Source organism: Cyanistes caeruleus, chromosome 11, assembly GCF_971803275.1.
Source record: "Cyanistes caeruleus chromosome 11, bCyaCae1.hap1.1, whole genome shotgun sequence".
Taxonomy (NCBI): domain Eukaryota; kingdom Metazoa; phylum Chordata; class Aves; order Passeriformes; family Paridae; genus Cyanistes; species Cyanistes caeruleus.
In genome coordinates, this window is record NC_141711.1 from 14,309,210 (window position 1) to 14,325,440 (window position 16,231).

Here is a 16,231-nt window from a genome sequence, read left to right on the forward strand (position 1 = left end):
TCTGCTCTGCTCCTTCCTGCCTGTAGGGCACACCTTGGAGTCCCCCAAATGCCAGGCACGTGTCTCAGTTCCCCTGCTCTGTTTCTGCCAAGCTGGCAGCCTCTGCCAGGGCCTCTTCAGCCAGATATGGGTACAACCCCCGGCAAGCACCACAGAGCTTGGCCCCATGCCCGCAGTCCCAACAGGGACTTCCCCCTTGGCCTCAGAGGTCCCATCCGGAGGTTTGCAGCCTCTCCTTACGTCCTTACCTGCTTACCTGCTCCCAAAGTGGGTAACGAGGCGTTAAGGATGCTGAAAAACCACAACAACGGGTGCTGGAGCAGAAGGTGCCCCCATCTAAGACCCTTCATTTCCTCTGAGCCAGGCTTCTTGGGTAGGAGCAGGGCAGGGGGAGCCAAGGCATCCCGGCACAAGGACCAGGGAATGGAGAGCAGTAACCACACACAAGCAAACATTGCTGCTGGAAAAATTCCTCCCCTGAGCACAGACCCCTGCCCTGTCCCAGTGCCCCTCCATTCCCCTAGTTACCACACAGCAAGAGGGGAAAGTTTGCAGGGCAGGGTTTTCACCCAGGCAGGGTCACCTTGTCACCCAGGCACTGCTGGTACTTGAGGAGGGGGCAGAGGGGGTGTCTGCCCCCACCCCCACTGTGATCTGCCCCCTGCTGCCTCTTCTTTTCCCAGGGGTGGCTCCACAGAAATAAACTGGCGCCGTCCTTCACCCTCACACATCTCCTCTGTCTTCCTCTGAAAAATGAGGAGTTTGTCGCCGGATTCTCATCACCAGCCACTCGGTGTGAGGGAGGGCAGCAGCCACGGCCCTCAGTCAGCAGCACAAATAAATGGCCCGAAACACGATACGCGGGAGCTCCCTGGGATAAAAGAATTTCTAAGGAGAGGTTTTATTTTCCCCTCAGAGCCCCAGTCTCTCGTGATCTGGTCCAAACACAAAGGCTGTCCTGAATTTCCAGTCTCACTTTCTCTCCTGGCAGCTGGTGAGCTGGGTGATGCTTTGGGGCACCTTGTCCCCTGTGCCGGTGCCTCGGCACACCGGGCTGTGGTGATGGCAGGGCACCCGGCCCCCCCAGGCATTCCAGGGCCACTGGGTTCCAGTGCAGCCTCCGGTTTCAGTTCTGGGGGTGGTGACACACATTTGGCAGCGAATTAAAGTGGGGCAGCCACAGCCGGAGGCTGCTCTCAGCCCCCCTCCCCTACCTGCCGGATGCTGGGGGGCTGCAGGTGCTCCCTCAAGCTGCACTGGGGGGATGCCAGGCAGGAGAGGGAGCACTCAGCCCTTCCCCCAGAACAGGTGTGGGTGTCCTGGAGACCCACAAAGGAGCAGCTGGGTCCCCACCATCCCCACTCGTCCCCGTGATCTGTGGCTTGCTGGCACGGAAAGGGTCCTGGACCTCCCGGTGTATCATTAACCCAGAACTGAGCCATTAACTCTCCCAAGTCCCCATAGTTATAAATCAGCCTTCCCGTAACTTCCTTCTCCCCTGCTGCAGTTTAAGCCTGTGGCTTCCTGTCCTAATTAGCCAGTGAGGTTAATTGGCCCCCAGCCTCTTTACACTTCCAAGCCTCTCTGAGGGGTGGGTCACTGCATCCTCTGTTCGTGCATTGACCCTTGGACCCTTCCCCACTCCATGGGCTCTTTCCCCAACAGCAGAGATGGGAAGTGCTGACATGGCCACATCCATGCCATGGTTGAGGGTGACTGCCTGCCTATTGCAGCTCCTGCAAGCTGCTTTTTGCCTCCTCAGCCCCTGCCCCAGGCCTGGGGTGGATACTAGCCACCTACCCAGCACCCTATTCCTGGCTTCATTCCTGTTCCTGTCCCAGTTCCTATCCCCATCCCCATCTCTATCTCCATACCCACCCCATTCTCATCCCTATACATGTCCTATATACCTATACCTCTCATTTGTGTCCCTTTTTCTGTCCTCATTCCCATCTCTGTCCCTTTTCCTGTCCTCACCATGATTCCTGTCCTCATTCCTATGCCCATTCCTGTCCCCATCCCCAATGCTGTCTGCATTCCCATCCCTTTTCCTGTCCCAATTTCCATTCTCATCCTTATCCTGTCCTCATCCCTGTTTCTGTGTCCATTCCCCCATTCCCAGCCTGTCCCCTCTCCTTCCTGGCCCTGCTGTGTGGCAGTGCCAGAGGCCCCTGGCAGCTCTCGGATGCCTCGGCTCAGCCCGCGCCAGCTTCATGCTCTGGCCATCTGTCCCCCACCTGCCTGTCGTCTCACGCCTCCTCCTGGGGGCCAGGGGTCCCTGTGTAGCCCTCCCCAGCCTGGGGACGCCAGCGAGCTCCAGGGTGGGTGTCCCCAGGGTGTCCCATGATGCCAGGAAGGAACTGGGCAGTGCTGCTGGCACCGCAGTGCGGAGATGCCTGCACCAGATTTGGTGGCCCCTCTGAGCCAGCCTGGGGACCAGCTCACTGCCACCCACCCCAGGGAGCCTGCGAGGACATGCTCAGCCCTTCGGGTCGTGCCCCAGTACCAAAGCGTCCCCCAACACCCCGGGTGCCCTCGGTGTCACCTCCCGGGCGGTGCCGCCATCCCCTGCCGGGCTGGCAGGCATCGCCTGCCGTGCGCTGCTCCGGGGGAAGCATTCCTGCTTTTTATAACCCTGCTGAGGCTCCCCAGCTGCCAGCCCCGTGCCAGCCTGCCTGCCCTGCTGCCTGCTCTGCCTTCCTGCCTGCCTGTCCGGGCATGGCCGGGGAGGGGGTGGCGGGGCCGGGGGCTGCAGGGCCCGTCCGACCTGCACAGCTGCATAGCTTGTCTCCAGCTATTAAACAAACACCTCCATCTCCCCCCTCCTCCCGGTCCCCTTCCCGCCGCCAGACGCTGCTTAACCCTCTGCTGCCCTGCTCCCCGTCCCGCAGCAGCAGGAAAGGGCATCTGCCCTCCGCAGGTTGGGCTCCCAGCAGCGCCCCCCGTGCTGCCAGTGTCCCCAGGGCAGCCAGGGAGGTCACCCAGGTCCCCAGGGTGCCCGCAGCCTGGCACCATCCTGGGCACACACCCTGTGGGCAGCACAGGGGAGCTGGGAGCTGGGAAAGGCAAGGGGATGCAGGGTCTGGGGGATACAGGCAGGGGGTTGCAGGGAATGGGATGCAGGATTGGGGAAGAGGGGAGCTGTACCGCAGGGTAGGGATGGTGTGAAGGCTGGAAGGGAGGCAGAGGGGTGAGAGGTGAGGGGGTGGACCTCCCCCGACCCATCCCAGCCCTGTGCCTTTCCCACCCCACTGCAGGAAGCAATGCTGGGGGGTGCTCCTGCCCCCGGGACAGCTCCAGCTGCAGATGTCTCCTGCAGATGTGGGCCTGTAAAGGAGGCAGGAGGGCACAGTGGCCCTGGGATTCCCTCCAGGGTGGCTCCTGAGATGCGTACACCTCGGTGCCTGGAGGCAGCCATGCCACAGACTCTGCTTCCAGTCTCCCCCAGCCTGGCAATGCCAGGAACAGCCTCCATGTCCCACTCCCCACCAGCGGCCTGTACCCCCCCGCTGCAGCTCTCAGAGACACCAGCTTCGCACGGAAACCTTAGCAGCTCCCAGCTCAGGAACTGCTGCAGGGGATGGGATGCAGGGATTTGCCCCTCCAGGCTGAACTCAGCCTTCTGGAAGGGTTGACGTGGTGGTGCCATGCTCTGCTGCCACCATCTTAGGACACTGTGGAGAGGACAGACCCTCTCCGGCCCCTCCAGGACCTCCCTGATTGCCCTCTGCCTCCCACGCTCCCTCCCCCAGATGTTTGGGATATCTGGTCCTTTCCCACTCCAGCCCAGTGACAAATGCTTGCCTGAGCGCCGTTTATTATTGTAAGAGCCTGGAGCTGGCTCTGGCCAACTTTCTGCCTGGGGCTAAGCCAGCAGCTGCAGGGCACCCTCCGGCACAGCCACCCCAGGGACGAGCTGTCCCTGTCCCGGGCACTCTCTGCGTGCCCAGGGGTGGGGACCGACCCCCTGGCACTGCCCAGCACCCTGTGGGCGTGAGGAGCCCAGGGCAAACCCCCGGGCCCAGGCAGGGGTACGAATGTGGATTCTCCACCCTTCAGCCGGCAGTGCTGGGAGAGGCGTGGGGGGTTTGCTGGGACCCCCCCAAACCCCCTGCTCTTTCTCCCCTGCTCTGCTCCACGGATGGGCTGTCGTGGGCTGGAGCACGGCAGGCTCGGTGATCGATGGCCGAGGCGTGGGCTTGCCAAGCCCTGCGTGTTTGGAAGGCGCCGTGTTTGTCTTGGCAGGAGCAGGGATGTCATCTCCTCCGCCTTGCACCGTGACGAGCTGGGAAAACCAGCGGGGGGCTGCGCTGGAGCGGGTGCCCCAGTGGGACCCCTGGCAGCAGCAGAGGGGCAGAGTGAGGTCCCGGGCAGGGGAGAGGTCAGGTAGAGGCACCCAGAGGGTGCCATGGGGGGAAACTGAGCCTGTTATCCCCTGGCAGAGCAGGTTTGGCCATCCAGATGTGCCCTGCACCTGGCAGAGCTGGCCCCAGCCCAGGTGCTGAGGTGGGGCTGGCCACAGGGTCACCGAGCTCTGCTGGTGGGGAAACTGAGGCAGGAGGATAGCATCAGCTGGCAGCAGGGCTGCGGGACAGGGGCCTGGGGGAATGTGAGTATGACGAGCACTGGGAAAAGCAGTTTCTTGGGCAGGGAGCAGCCCGGCTGGAGCTCTGCCGGGAAAGGGGTGCAGTGAGGACATGCAAGGTGGATCGATGTCCTGCCCAGCGCCGACGGCAAAGGCGTTTGAAGAGCAGCTCCTGCCGATGGCAGTGAGCACTTGGCGGTCGATAGCAGCCGAGAAAGGCAGGGTCACGTCCTGCTGGGGGTCCCCAGGCACCACAGGAGATCGTGTGGGAGGGGAGATGAGTGCCCTGGTAGTGTCTGCAGTGTAAGGTACTGGTGGGCATGGGCTGGGAGAGACTGAGACTCCTGAAATGGGAACTGCTGCAGTAAGCACTGACCCCGGGACCGAGGCTTTTCACTTCCCAGATGCAATCCAGGATGCCTGGGATGACGGTGCTGACACACAAACCCCGCCCAGGGCCGTGGGCAGAGGATGGCTGGTGCTGCCTGCACCAAGCCTAACCATGGGTACCCATCCTGCTCTGCCTCCATGACGGCTTCTAAGCCAGAGGGACAAGTGGGATGGCCACTCCTAGCTGCAGTCTGGTTGGTAGTGCTGAGGTCCTCCATCCCTGTAGCTCTCCATGCTCCAGAGAAAGAAGACATCACCTGCCTTCGGGTGAAGCCAGCCCCACCTCACCCATCCTTCAGCCTGGCCCCACAAGCACAGCTCCAGGCTCTGCAGAAGCAGGAGCATCATGGTGCCCATGTCTGGCTGTGACAGAATTCCTGGTGCCCTCTGGCTCACATGCACGTGGGAGCAAAGCATGGTGTGGGACCACGTCTGTGTCACCCCACGTGGAAATGGGCAGGAGCTGTGTGGATGGAAAACAGACCGTGACTGGTGGCTCTGGGTCCCAGGGAGGCAGTCCCAACACCCCCACTTTGCCATGGGGTGCTCTGGGCACTCCATGCAGTTCCCTGTGCCAGGGAGGCTGGTGTAGAAGGGCACTGGGACACAGGGTGTGCGCAGGATGCCAGGGATGTGTCACCATGTGGCTGTGTCCCCTCCAACACACCCCCATGCACACCAAATTTATGAATACCAGTTTTTGGAGGGCTACAAGACCCTTTTCCTGTTTTAAGGAGAGGCTGGGGTCATGACTGGGACCACTGTCCCACGGCTGCAGTGGCCATGCAGGAGGTGGCACCAGGAGCCAAGCCACTGGGCCAGGAGGAGCATTATCTTCAAGTCAAGGGCTGCATCAGTCAGCATCCAGAGTCTCTGGACTGTGCTTCACTGCTACCTGGAGCCATTTCCAGCCCCCACAAACGTAGGGAGGTGCCCAATGTTGTCTGCATGAGAAAGACAACTGAATAACTCAATAGTTTTAAGAGAACTTCCTAATTTTCTGAGGTGTCCAAAGGCTTTCATGACATGGGAAAGAAATGTGGGCAGAGAGTGGGGGCCAGCAGCTCTGTGGCACAGCCCTGACGTGCTGGTGTGCCATGTAAGTGGGTCAGTGGTACAGCTGTGGGCATTGGTGTGCACAGAGGAGCTGGAAAGGACAGAATGGAGGCAGCTGGAATGGCTCAAGGGCTGGAAGAAACTGGGACACGTCCATGCACGTGGGTCCTCCCAAAGATATTGGCCCGGGAACTGGATCAGCTCACAGGGATAAAAGAGCACCAGGCAGTTGGAGAGGATTTTTGGCTGCATGACTCAGCGATCGCTCAGCTCCAAGATCCTTCACTGGGATGTGTCCAGTGGTGGCTGCCTTGTTCCAGCAAGGACAGAGGGATGGCCAGAGCCTGGCATGGCCCAGCCAGCATCCCTCAGGGGTGGAGGAAGGATGGTCAGCCCAGCCCGGACTGGGTTTGTGGTGGGAATTCTGATAAGAGGGTTCTCTATGGAGACTGAAGGAATTGGGAGAGCCCCATCCTGACTCCCCACTCCTCTCTCAGAAGGACAATCTGCCTCTCCCTTTCTCAGCAGCATCCCGTGGAAATGATGCTCCTGCTCCTGGGTCGCCGTGGTAACTGGCAGGCACAACAAGAAGGGGCTGTAGGATCTGAACCCCAGCACTCCCTGCAGCCGGGACAGCTTCCCGGCACTTCCACCGCTCCATCGCCCCAGGGCTGGCTCCCTGCGGGGGGCGGGGGGGCTGCCACCCCTCCAAGGTCAGGCTCTAGCTGAGGGTCAAGGGAGGCTCAGGCAGCTGATGCCGACGCTGATGCTGGCACGTGCCTTGTGGGAAGCTGTCTCCCTGCCTTGCCCTTCAGCACAGCCCTCCCCAGCTGCTGCCTGAACTTCAAAGCCACTAAAGGCCTCATGGCCTGGAGCATCTTCTCCATATCACTTCCAGGGAGAAGAAGATGCTTTGAAACCCCCTGGCCCTTCTCCCCTCCTCTGCAGGGTAATTTCCATTTTTTTCAAAACTCCACAAAAAAGGAGCCTTTTTCTTCTTTGTTTCTCTTTTCTCTCTCTCTCTCTCTCTCTCTTTTTTTCCCCTTGTCTTTGTCAGCTAAAAATATGCAACCCACCAGGGAGGGTGGGTGGGGGGAGCTGCTGCTGCACCGAAGGTTAGTGCCAGGCCAGGCTGGAAAAGCCACTGGAGGGAAATGCAGGTGCTCCCCACCTTTTGGGAGGGGTCCTGCCCCAGAAGGCCCCATTTGCTCAGGCTGGGGTTCGGGGCTTTGCCCCCAACGTGCTGAGGGCATGCCTGGGAGGCAGCAAGGTTTGAAGGCAGAGCGTGCTCGGGACTTGGTGTGACACAACATTCAGTGAGGGGGCCAGATACAGATCCATCTGTCCCGGTTGTTCCCCAGAGAGCTGGGACATAGCCAGGGATGCCCATCAGCCGGGGGCGGGATGTCCAGGCACCCTGTGGGGAGGTGACCCTGCAGGGCAGGGATCAAAGCAGCTGCGGGCAGCCCGGCAGCTCCAGGCTGGAGCGTGGGAGGGAGGTGGGCGGCCGTGGCAAAGGAAGGATGTGATTTACCTAATATCCCGCTCCAACCAAAGAACGGATGGAGGAGAAAAACATCCCGGGGCTTCGGTGTCTTGGGGAGATGCTGTCAGGGACCGAGAGGCACCGAGCGGTGCCTAAACCAGCTGGGAAATTAAATTGGGATGAATCACCCAGAGCCGGGAGCATTCACCTGAGCTACAAGCCTGCCACAAGTTCAGAGAAAATACATTTCCCAGCTCCCAGGATTGCTATCTTAAGACTCGTCCAGCTTTGCGGGAAGGTGACAGACTTCAAAACTGGCTTACTATTTCTTGCCGCCCCCTTTCGTCTCCCCCTCAAGCACGGGAATGTTGCGGCAGGATGTCTGGGCGTGGGGTAATGAGCACCACGGGCTCCCCTCCGCAGATGCTGACCCGGCAGCGGGATGCCGGAGCCAGGACTCCCAGGCAGGACCGATCCCTGGGCGTCCTGCAGGGCTCAGGGCGGGCGCTGAGAGGGAGGCAGCAGTGCAGACCGTGGAGTCGAACTCGTTGAGAAGGCAGGAGACAGACAGTAGGAAAAAATTTCCAGGGCAGCTGTGGGTCAGGGGATTTACTGGCGCCCTGGGATGGAGGTGTGAGAAACAGGGAGGTGACAGAGCTGCTGCTGCTACTGAACCGGGGATTCAGGGACACAGGGTGCACCAGATAGCGCTGCTTCAGCTGGGGGGGGGGGCTCCGAGGCGGGCTGGGGGCAACTCATTCAGAGGATGCTTTGGCTACTTCAAACAGGCTGGCAGACCCCAGACCCGCGGGACAGCTCGGGGTGGGGGTGTGTGTGATTTATGGAGCGGGGGATTAGGCAGGAGGAGGCGGCGGCAGCGGGACACACATGGCAGGCGCTGACGGAGGGGAAAGGGCTGCCGGAGCAGGACGTGGGTGAGTCCCAGGTGGCCAGGGCAGAAATTCTTCAGCCTTCCCTAGAGCTCTGGCTTTACCCCCGTGGCGATGAAGATGGCCCCGCCGATGAGCAGGGGGCTTGGGGCATGTCGGCTCTCAGAAAACCATCCTGGTGCTCAGCTGCAGGGAGGGAGCAGGGTACCTCCCAACTGGGGGCTGTCTACACAGACCTCCCCCCTCCTCCCACGGCCCAGGTATCCACTCGTCCTCCCCAGGGGAAACATCAGGGAGGGGAGGCGTTTGGCAGGGGGGTAAACTGAGGCGAGGTGGGGGTTGTCTGTCCCCGTTTCACGGGTTGGGACGTGGCGGCTCCGGGATTCCCGGCCACAGCTCATCTGGGGCCGCGGGAGCTGGCGGGGGCACGCAGCGTTCGGAGAGCCCTCTCCGCCTCCGCCGGATGGCGATCTGCCCGTGGGACAAGGACATCCCGGATCCTGCCCGCGAGCCCGGGCAGGTGGCGTCGGGTGTCCGCAGCTGCGAGCCGCCTTTCATCCCCTTCCAGGCCGGGGCTCGCTTTCCGTCACCTGCTGCCCTCCCGGCCCGAGCCAAGAGCCCGCGGGCAGGGCCGATGTGCGAGACGTGAACGCTGTGCCCGCACAGCTCTGTCCTCCGGCCGGAGCGGGGGCAGCGAGCCGCCCGAGCAGCATCCGCCAGCCCCACCGCCAGCCCCTCGCCAAGGGTGGCCAGAGCTGCCGTGGGAGCTGGCAAAGCCCCAGCCAGAGACAGCAGCTCCACGCACTTTCCCTGCAAAAGTTTCCATTGCCTTCGTTTGCGGCAGGCAGCGGGAGGAGCGGGTGCTGCTGGAACACACGTGCTCGGCAGCACATGTGTGAGTGTCCAGGCACACGCGTGTGAGTGTGCCAGCACATGTGTGAGTGTGCCAGCACATGTGTGAGTGTGCCAGCACATGTGTGTGAGTGTGCCAGCACATGTGTGTGAGTGTCCAGGCACACGTGTATGAGTGTGCCAGCACATGTGTGAGTGTGCCAGCACACGTGTGTGAGTGTGCCAGCACATGTGTGAGTGTGCCAGCACATGTGTGAGTGTGCCAGCACATGTGTGTGAGTGTGCCAGCACATGTGTGTGAGTGTGCCAGCACATGTGTGAGTGTGCCAGCACATGTGTGTGAGTGTGCCAGCACATGTGTGTGAGTGTCCAGGCACACGTGTATGAGTGTGCCAGCACATGTGTGAGTGTGCCAGCACACGTGTGTGAGTGTGCCAGCACATGTGTGAGTGTCCAGCACATGTGTGAGTGTCCAGCACATGTGTGAGTGTGCCAGCACATGTGTGTGAGTGTGCCAGCACATGTGTGAGTGTGCCAGCACATGTGTGAGTGTCCAGGCACACGCGTGTGAGTGTGCCAGCACATGTGTGAGTGTGCCAGCACATGTGTGTGAGTGTCCAGCACATGTGTGAGTGTGCCAGCACATGTGTGAGTGTGCCAGCACATGTGTGTGAGTGTCCAGCACATGTGTGTGAGTGTGCCAGCACATGTGTGTGAGTGTCCAGCACATGTGTGTGAGTGTGCCAGCACATGTGTGAGTGTGCCAGCACATGTGTGAGTGTCCAGCACATGTGTGAGTGTGCCAGCACATGTGTGTGAGTGTCCAGCACATGTGTGAGTGTCCAGCACAGGTGTGTGAGTGTCCAGCACATGTGTGAGTGTGCCAGCACATGTGTGTGAGTGTCCAGCACATGTGTGAGTGTCCAGCACATGTGTGTGAGTGTCCAGCACACGTGTGTGAGTGTGCCTGCACATGTGTGAGTGTGCCAGCACATGTGTGAGTGTGCCAGCACATGTGTGTGAGTGTGCCAGCACATGTGTGTGAGTGTGCCAGCACATGTGTGAGTGTGCCAGCACATGTGTGAGTGTCCAGCACATGTGTGTGAGTGTGCCAGCACAGGTGTGTGAGTGTCCAGCACATGTGTGTGAGTGTGCCAGCACATGTGTGAGTGTCCAGCACATGTGTGTGAGTGTGCCAGCACAGGTGTGTGAGTGTCCAGCACATGTGTGTGAGTGTGCCAGCACATGTGTGAGTGTCCAGGCACATGTGTGAGTGTGCCAGCACATGTGTGAGTGTGCCAGCACATGTGTGAGTGTCCAGCACATGTGTGTGAGTGTGCCAGCACAGGTGTGTGAGTGTCCAGCACATGTGTGTGAGTGTGCCAGCACATGTGTGAGTGTCCAGGCACATGTGTGAGTGTGCCAGCACATGTGTGAGTGTCCAGCACATGTGTGTGAGTGTGCCAGCACATGTGTGAGTGTCCAGCACATGTGTGTGAGTGTGCCAGCACATGTGTGAGTGTGCCAGCACATGTGTGAGTGTCCAGCACACGTGTGTGAGTGTCCAGGCACATGTGTGTGAGTGTCCAGGCACATGTGTGTGAGTGTGCCAGCACATGTGTGAGTGTGCCAGCACATGTGTGTGAGCAGCGGCCAGGCCATCTGCGGGGAGAGAGATACACAGGCACAGAGATCTCTCTCCCTGTGCATCTCGGAGCGGGCACTGCACGCCTGTCAGACTGCAGCATTCCTTTTTGCTGCAGCGTTTCTCAGCGTGCGCAGCCTAATGAGCCGGCACAGCAGAGTTAATTGAGGGGACAGACAAGCGGAGCTCGTCATTAAGGAAGGCACCGCAGCAGGTACCGGTGACAAGATGCTGCCTTGTCCCCCCGGGCTGATGGCAGCCCCCGCAGGGGACAGTGACAGCCTGAGTCCCCAGGAAAGATGGCTGAAGATGAGCATCCCACGTGCTGCAGCCCTCGCTCAGGGCTAGCTCCATTAGCAAAAGCAGCCAGGGAGTGGGAATTGCTGTTGCCTGCATGGAGGAATGAGTCTGCCAGACCTCGCAGTGAATAGCAAACCCCGGAGAGGTGGCTTGCCTACAGCCCTGTTTACATCCTGTCTGCAGCACCTTCCACCTGGAGCAGTTCCCTGCTGATGCACACTCGCACAGAGTGATGATGCACCGGCTGTCAAAGCTGCCCCCTCAGCTCCCACCATTAGGTTCTAGAGTGAACATGCAGCAGAGGGGACAGAACAGCCGGCTCCCAGCAGTATGGTGAGACTGTGCCAACAGCCCACAAGGACAGGGAGCCTTGCTCAGGGCTGTCAGATTCTCGCTCAAGAAACTCAGAGAACTGGAAAGAAGCCTTCACCGCCTTCGTAGCCAGGAGCTCCCACACTCCGCCTCCCTCTTCAGCTCTCTTGCTGGCCATGCCTCTCTCTGGGGGGCCGTGTCCTCACAAGACGTGTCCACAGATCCCCCCTTGGAACCTGGCTGTTCCTGTGGGCATCTCCAGCCAGAGGGCCGGGAATGTGTTGTTCTGTCCCTTCCAGTAGGTGTTCACTCTGAAACCTAATGGTGGGGAAGAGCGTGTTCTGCAGGCAGGAAGCGATCCTGCTGGAGCAGAATCCAACCCTCTGCCTTCTGCCTCTTTCATCCCATCAGTGCAGCCCCGCCTGCCCTGCCCCAGCCACCAGTGCCGCAGGCAGAATAAAACCTTGCAGGGTCAGCATCCCCCTGGCCAGATTTGCTCTGCTCCCTGATGAAGGGCTCAGTCGGTAACTGCTGGGCTCCTGTCAGGGGGACCTGAGTGTTTACAAGTTGATAACCTTATCACAGACACATCCCTAATTAAGCTTGTTAGCTCTTTATGATAAACAACATATGGGCTGGGGCCAGTGTGCTCCTCAGGCCCGTGTGCTCTCCGGCAGCCACACAGCCCATGGGGCAGTGCAGGCAGAGAACAAGCAGCCCTCTGTTCGTGCCTGCCTCTTCCTCCCCCTCACAAAACGGACCTTCAACCCTATGGCTTCGCTGACCTTCCAAACCATAATATTAGTCCTGGGTCTCTCCTCTGGACCTGGGTGAGCAGGAGGGGGCTGGGTTGGACAAGGCTGTCAAGGCTTTGCCAGAGCTACAGGATCCCCTTCCTGCTCTTACAGGGTCTGGGGCAGCACGAGAGAGACCTAAAGTCTGTTGAGGGCTGGGAGATGAAGGGATGATAGGGAATAGAGGCTCTACTCCCCATAGGAAGAAATGATGGGACAGCAGTGCAAACTGCTGCTGAGTCTGTAACACGCAGGGGTTACACAGGCCTTGTCACCCACCCCAGGATGGTCTCTTTGTCCATTATCTGGTTGGTAGCTGGAGATATCAATCCATCCATCCATCCATCCATCCATCCATCCATCCATCCATCCACCCACCCACCCACCCACAGCAAGGTGTTAGCAGGGTACCCTGGCATCCACCCCACCATCTATCCTTGTCTTCATGCCTCCTGCTCCCCCATCTATGCACCAGACATCAGCCCTTGCCTTCACTCCTTCTGTCCTATCAACCCACCTCATCATCCATCCTTGCCTTCCTTCCTCCTCCTGCCCATCTCCCTGCTGAAGGTGCTCATCACCTGCCCCCCCCCCATGCTCATTAATTACCAGCCCACGTCTCTGGGGCCAGACCTGTTAATGGGGTGCAGGGAGAGCACCCGCTCACTCCCCCTCCTCACAGCTCTGCATTTCTTATCTCCGAGATCCCACCTTGCTGGCAGAGGAGCGAGGCAGGACGCTGCTTCCCTGGGGAATGGCAAGCCAAGCGATAACGAAATCGCAGTGCGAGGAGAAATTACCTTGCCTGAATTTTAAAAACTTCTCGCTGAGGTTGCCATGGTAACTGAAAGGTGCATCACGTTGCTCTGACAACCCCGAAACAGCCAGGTTTTTGCCTGGCGGGCTCCGAAGCGGCAGGTTTTGGGGAGGGAGGAGCCCAGTGTGGTGGGGAGCAGGGATGTTCAGCCCCGAGCACCCAAGACAGAGATGTCTCCCTCACCATAACCACCAGCTGCATCACTATCCCACCACAATTTCCAACCTCTCCCCATCCATCTCTCCCGGAAACAATGGAGGAAGAGGACTGAGGAACTCCAAGCCCAGCCATGCAGTCCTCTGAGAAGGTGGCAGGGTTGTGGGATGGGCTCCAGGTTGGTCCACCTTGCTGTGGGCATCCGTGGCACTGCAGGAGTTGTTGGGAGCCTCAGCAGGCAGCCTGGAGACCTCTCTGCACCCTGTTTGGGGAGTGAGTTGTGCACCCAGCATTGCTTTAGGCTCCAAGACCCCAGGCGAGTGCCAGCAGCATTGTCCCAGTCCGTGTAAATCACTCTGCCACAGAAATAGCCCCAGTGGGGTTGAAAAATAGCAGGTGACTCACGCAGAGCAAAGGGTCCAAAATAGTCCCTCCGGAGCACTCCTAAAATTAGTCTTCCTCCCGGGAGGTCCCAAATACTGTGTCCTTGCCAGGGCACAGCCGTGGTGTTGAGCCTGCTGCCACCACGGCCACTTCCCTCTGGGGTGAGGGGTGCAGTGCTCCCTTTTCTGGTGCTGTCCCTCTGTATCTGCTGAAAACCCACCCTTGGGTGTGACTGAGCCGTGCATCTCTGGGTCTGACAGATCTGTGTGGCTCCCGTGGCTGCAGGCTGACTCTCAGGGGATGCCCCGTGCAACACTCGGGCACAGCCAGCAAGATGCAGACACCAAAAAACACAGCCTTGGAAACTGTGAGCTAGCAGGGTACCAAGGACTCGCCCCCCATCCTTTGCTCGGATTTCGGAAGGAGGGATGCCGAGGAGGCAGATCAGGTGTTTTCCAGCCACAGTGAGTCCCGCAGACACTCGGGTTTTCCTACACCACCTCGCCCACCTCGTTGTTCCAGCATGCAGGGCAGCAGCAGCTTGCTGCTCCCAGCCGGTGCTGGGAGGCCTGGGGGGACACACGGAGGGACCTCGGGAGCAGCATCCTCTCTGCTGCCATGGCCGGGAGTGCTCCCCATGCCGGGCCATCGCTCCTGCGCGGGGGAGCTGTACCCAGTTAATTAGAGGAAGGGATGAATAATTCCTTTTTATAATGCAACGTCGCACGGCAGATGCCGTCTGCCTCGGCGCGCCGCGCTCGGGAGCCCGCGTTATTCTGCTCTCAGCAGAGTTATTTATACACCGGGACATTTTTCAAAGCGCCGCTTTGATGGTCTTCCACCAGCTCGGAAAAAAAAGTAGTCCATCCCAAAATAACCCGAGTGAAAGTCACAGCTCTTCATTACGCAGAGCTTCAACCGGGGGGCTCGGAGAACAAAAACCCGTCACATTCCTCCCATCAAATCCACCCTTTTCAAGTGCATTTCAAATAGGTTCAAACCGCCGCGGCGGCGACTTGACGAGCGCTAATGATGCTGCGGGCACATCCCGCCGGGGAGAGGGATGGAGCTGGGGGGCGGTGGGTTTTAAGCAGCTCCCAGAGCCGACAGATGTTTTGGGGTGCCCAGAACAGGGTCCGCAGTGGGATATGCTGGGAAAAATGCAGTCCCTCCCTTGTCTGGTTTTTCGTGCTGCAGGAAGCAGTTTCTCTCCCCAAAGCAGGCTTTGGAGGATGGGAACAAGCACCAAATATTTTTTTCTTAGGAACTGGAGCAAAAAAGACCCAGTCTCTGTTTCTCAACTGCACCTGCATGTACACACCCCGCAGGTCTGGTTGCTGTTAAAGGGGAAAAAAAGGGGTGGAGGTAAAGAGATTTTTGTAGGTGGTGACAAATTCCTGTGAAAACGTTTTTGACATGAAATCGTCTCCCGTCCCAGCTCCCCCTCAGCGGAGACGGTGAGTGGCTCCCCCCCCACTACTCCCATACCTGGCAAAGCGCCCGAGCTGCTCAACCCTCTCAGCCCTCCGGGTTCTGGGGGGCACGGGGCCTGTGGCTGCCTCATGGGGGGCTCAGGTTTTCCCCATCGGCAGGCTCTGGCTCACTCCCTGGATCCCCAGGGCCCTTCCTGCAGCAAGGCTGACACTGGCCTGCCCGCAGCCCCTCGGTCCCACCGCCCAGCCCCCTCGTCCTGTCTGCCCGGGGCTCGCTCCCGCTGCCCGGGGCTCGCTCCCGCTGCCCGGGGCTCGCTCCCGCTGCCCGGGGCTCGCTCCCGCTGCCCGGGGCTCCGCGCAGCCTCCAGCCCAGCCCAGCCCGCGGCTCCGGGGCTGCCTGCCTGCTGATCGACGGCTCACTGCCGGAGGCAGGGAAGAGTCTCTGCTGGGAAAACCATTTCTTTACCCTCCAAATCTGCCTGTTCCAGCATTTCTGCAAGGCTGGAGCATCTCCCCTGGAAGAGCCTGGCATTAGAAGATGCCCAAGGACCCAGAGCAGTGTGAGCTGTCTGGATAGGGGATAAGCATGCTGGATGTAGCCACAGGTCACAGGCCCCAGGATCCCAGCCCCCATCTGTTTTTGGTTTTTTCCAACAACAGCAGAGCCCCCCCACTCCACCCCCCAGGACTGAAAATTGTGTCCACATTGCTGCAGATGGTGAGCCAATTAAAACCATCTTTATTTTCCGCCCCAGCAGAGAAACCTGGACCATGCAGTTCCCAAGCCAGAACCGGGCTCTCGGTCAAAACAGCATCCAAGTGGAGTAGCCAAGGGATAAGAGACACTCCTCTTTTTCCTCACACACCTGTACTGTGGGGCTGGGGAGGAGGAGTGCCCAGGATGACAGGGTCACTGGTCTAGGGGCACAGGTGTTCCATGAAGGGGCAGGAAGGGTGCTGGCACAGTGAGCACCTGGAGCAAGCTGCCAAACCCTTCCCAACCCCCTTTATCTGTGCATCCTCCCCCTCAGCTGTCCTTTTCCTGCCCTTTGAGCATCCCAAACAGGCAGGCTGCCAAGGTGCCACAGCAGTACCCATGGTGTGCTGGCAGGATGCTGCATCATGGTCCTG

The 16,231-nt window shown here is 59.7% G+C and overlaps 1 protein-coding gene across 1 annotated transcript in view; it reads left to right on the top strand.

The window, feature by feature from the left end:
• GNAI2 (G protein subunit alpha i2) overlaps window positions 1-16,231 on the top strand; it is an 80,491-nt gene that overhangs the window by 45,422 nt on the left and 18,838 nt on the right. The gene's annotated exons all lie outside the window — the stretch shown is intronic.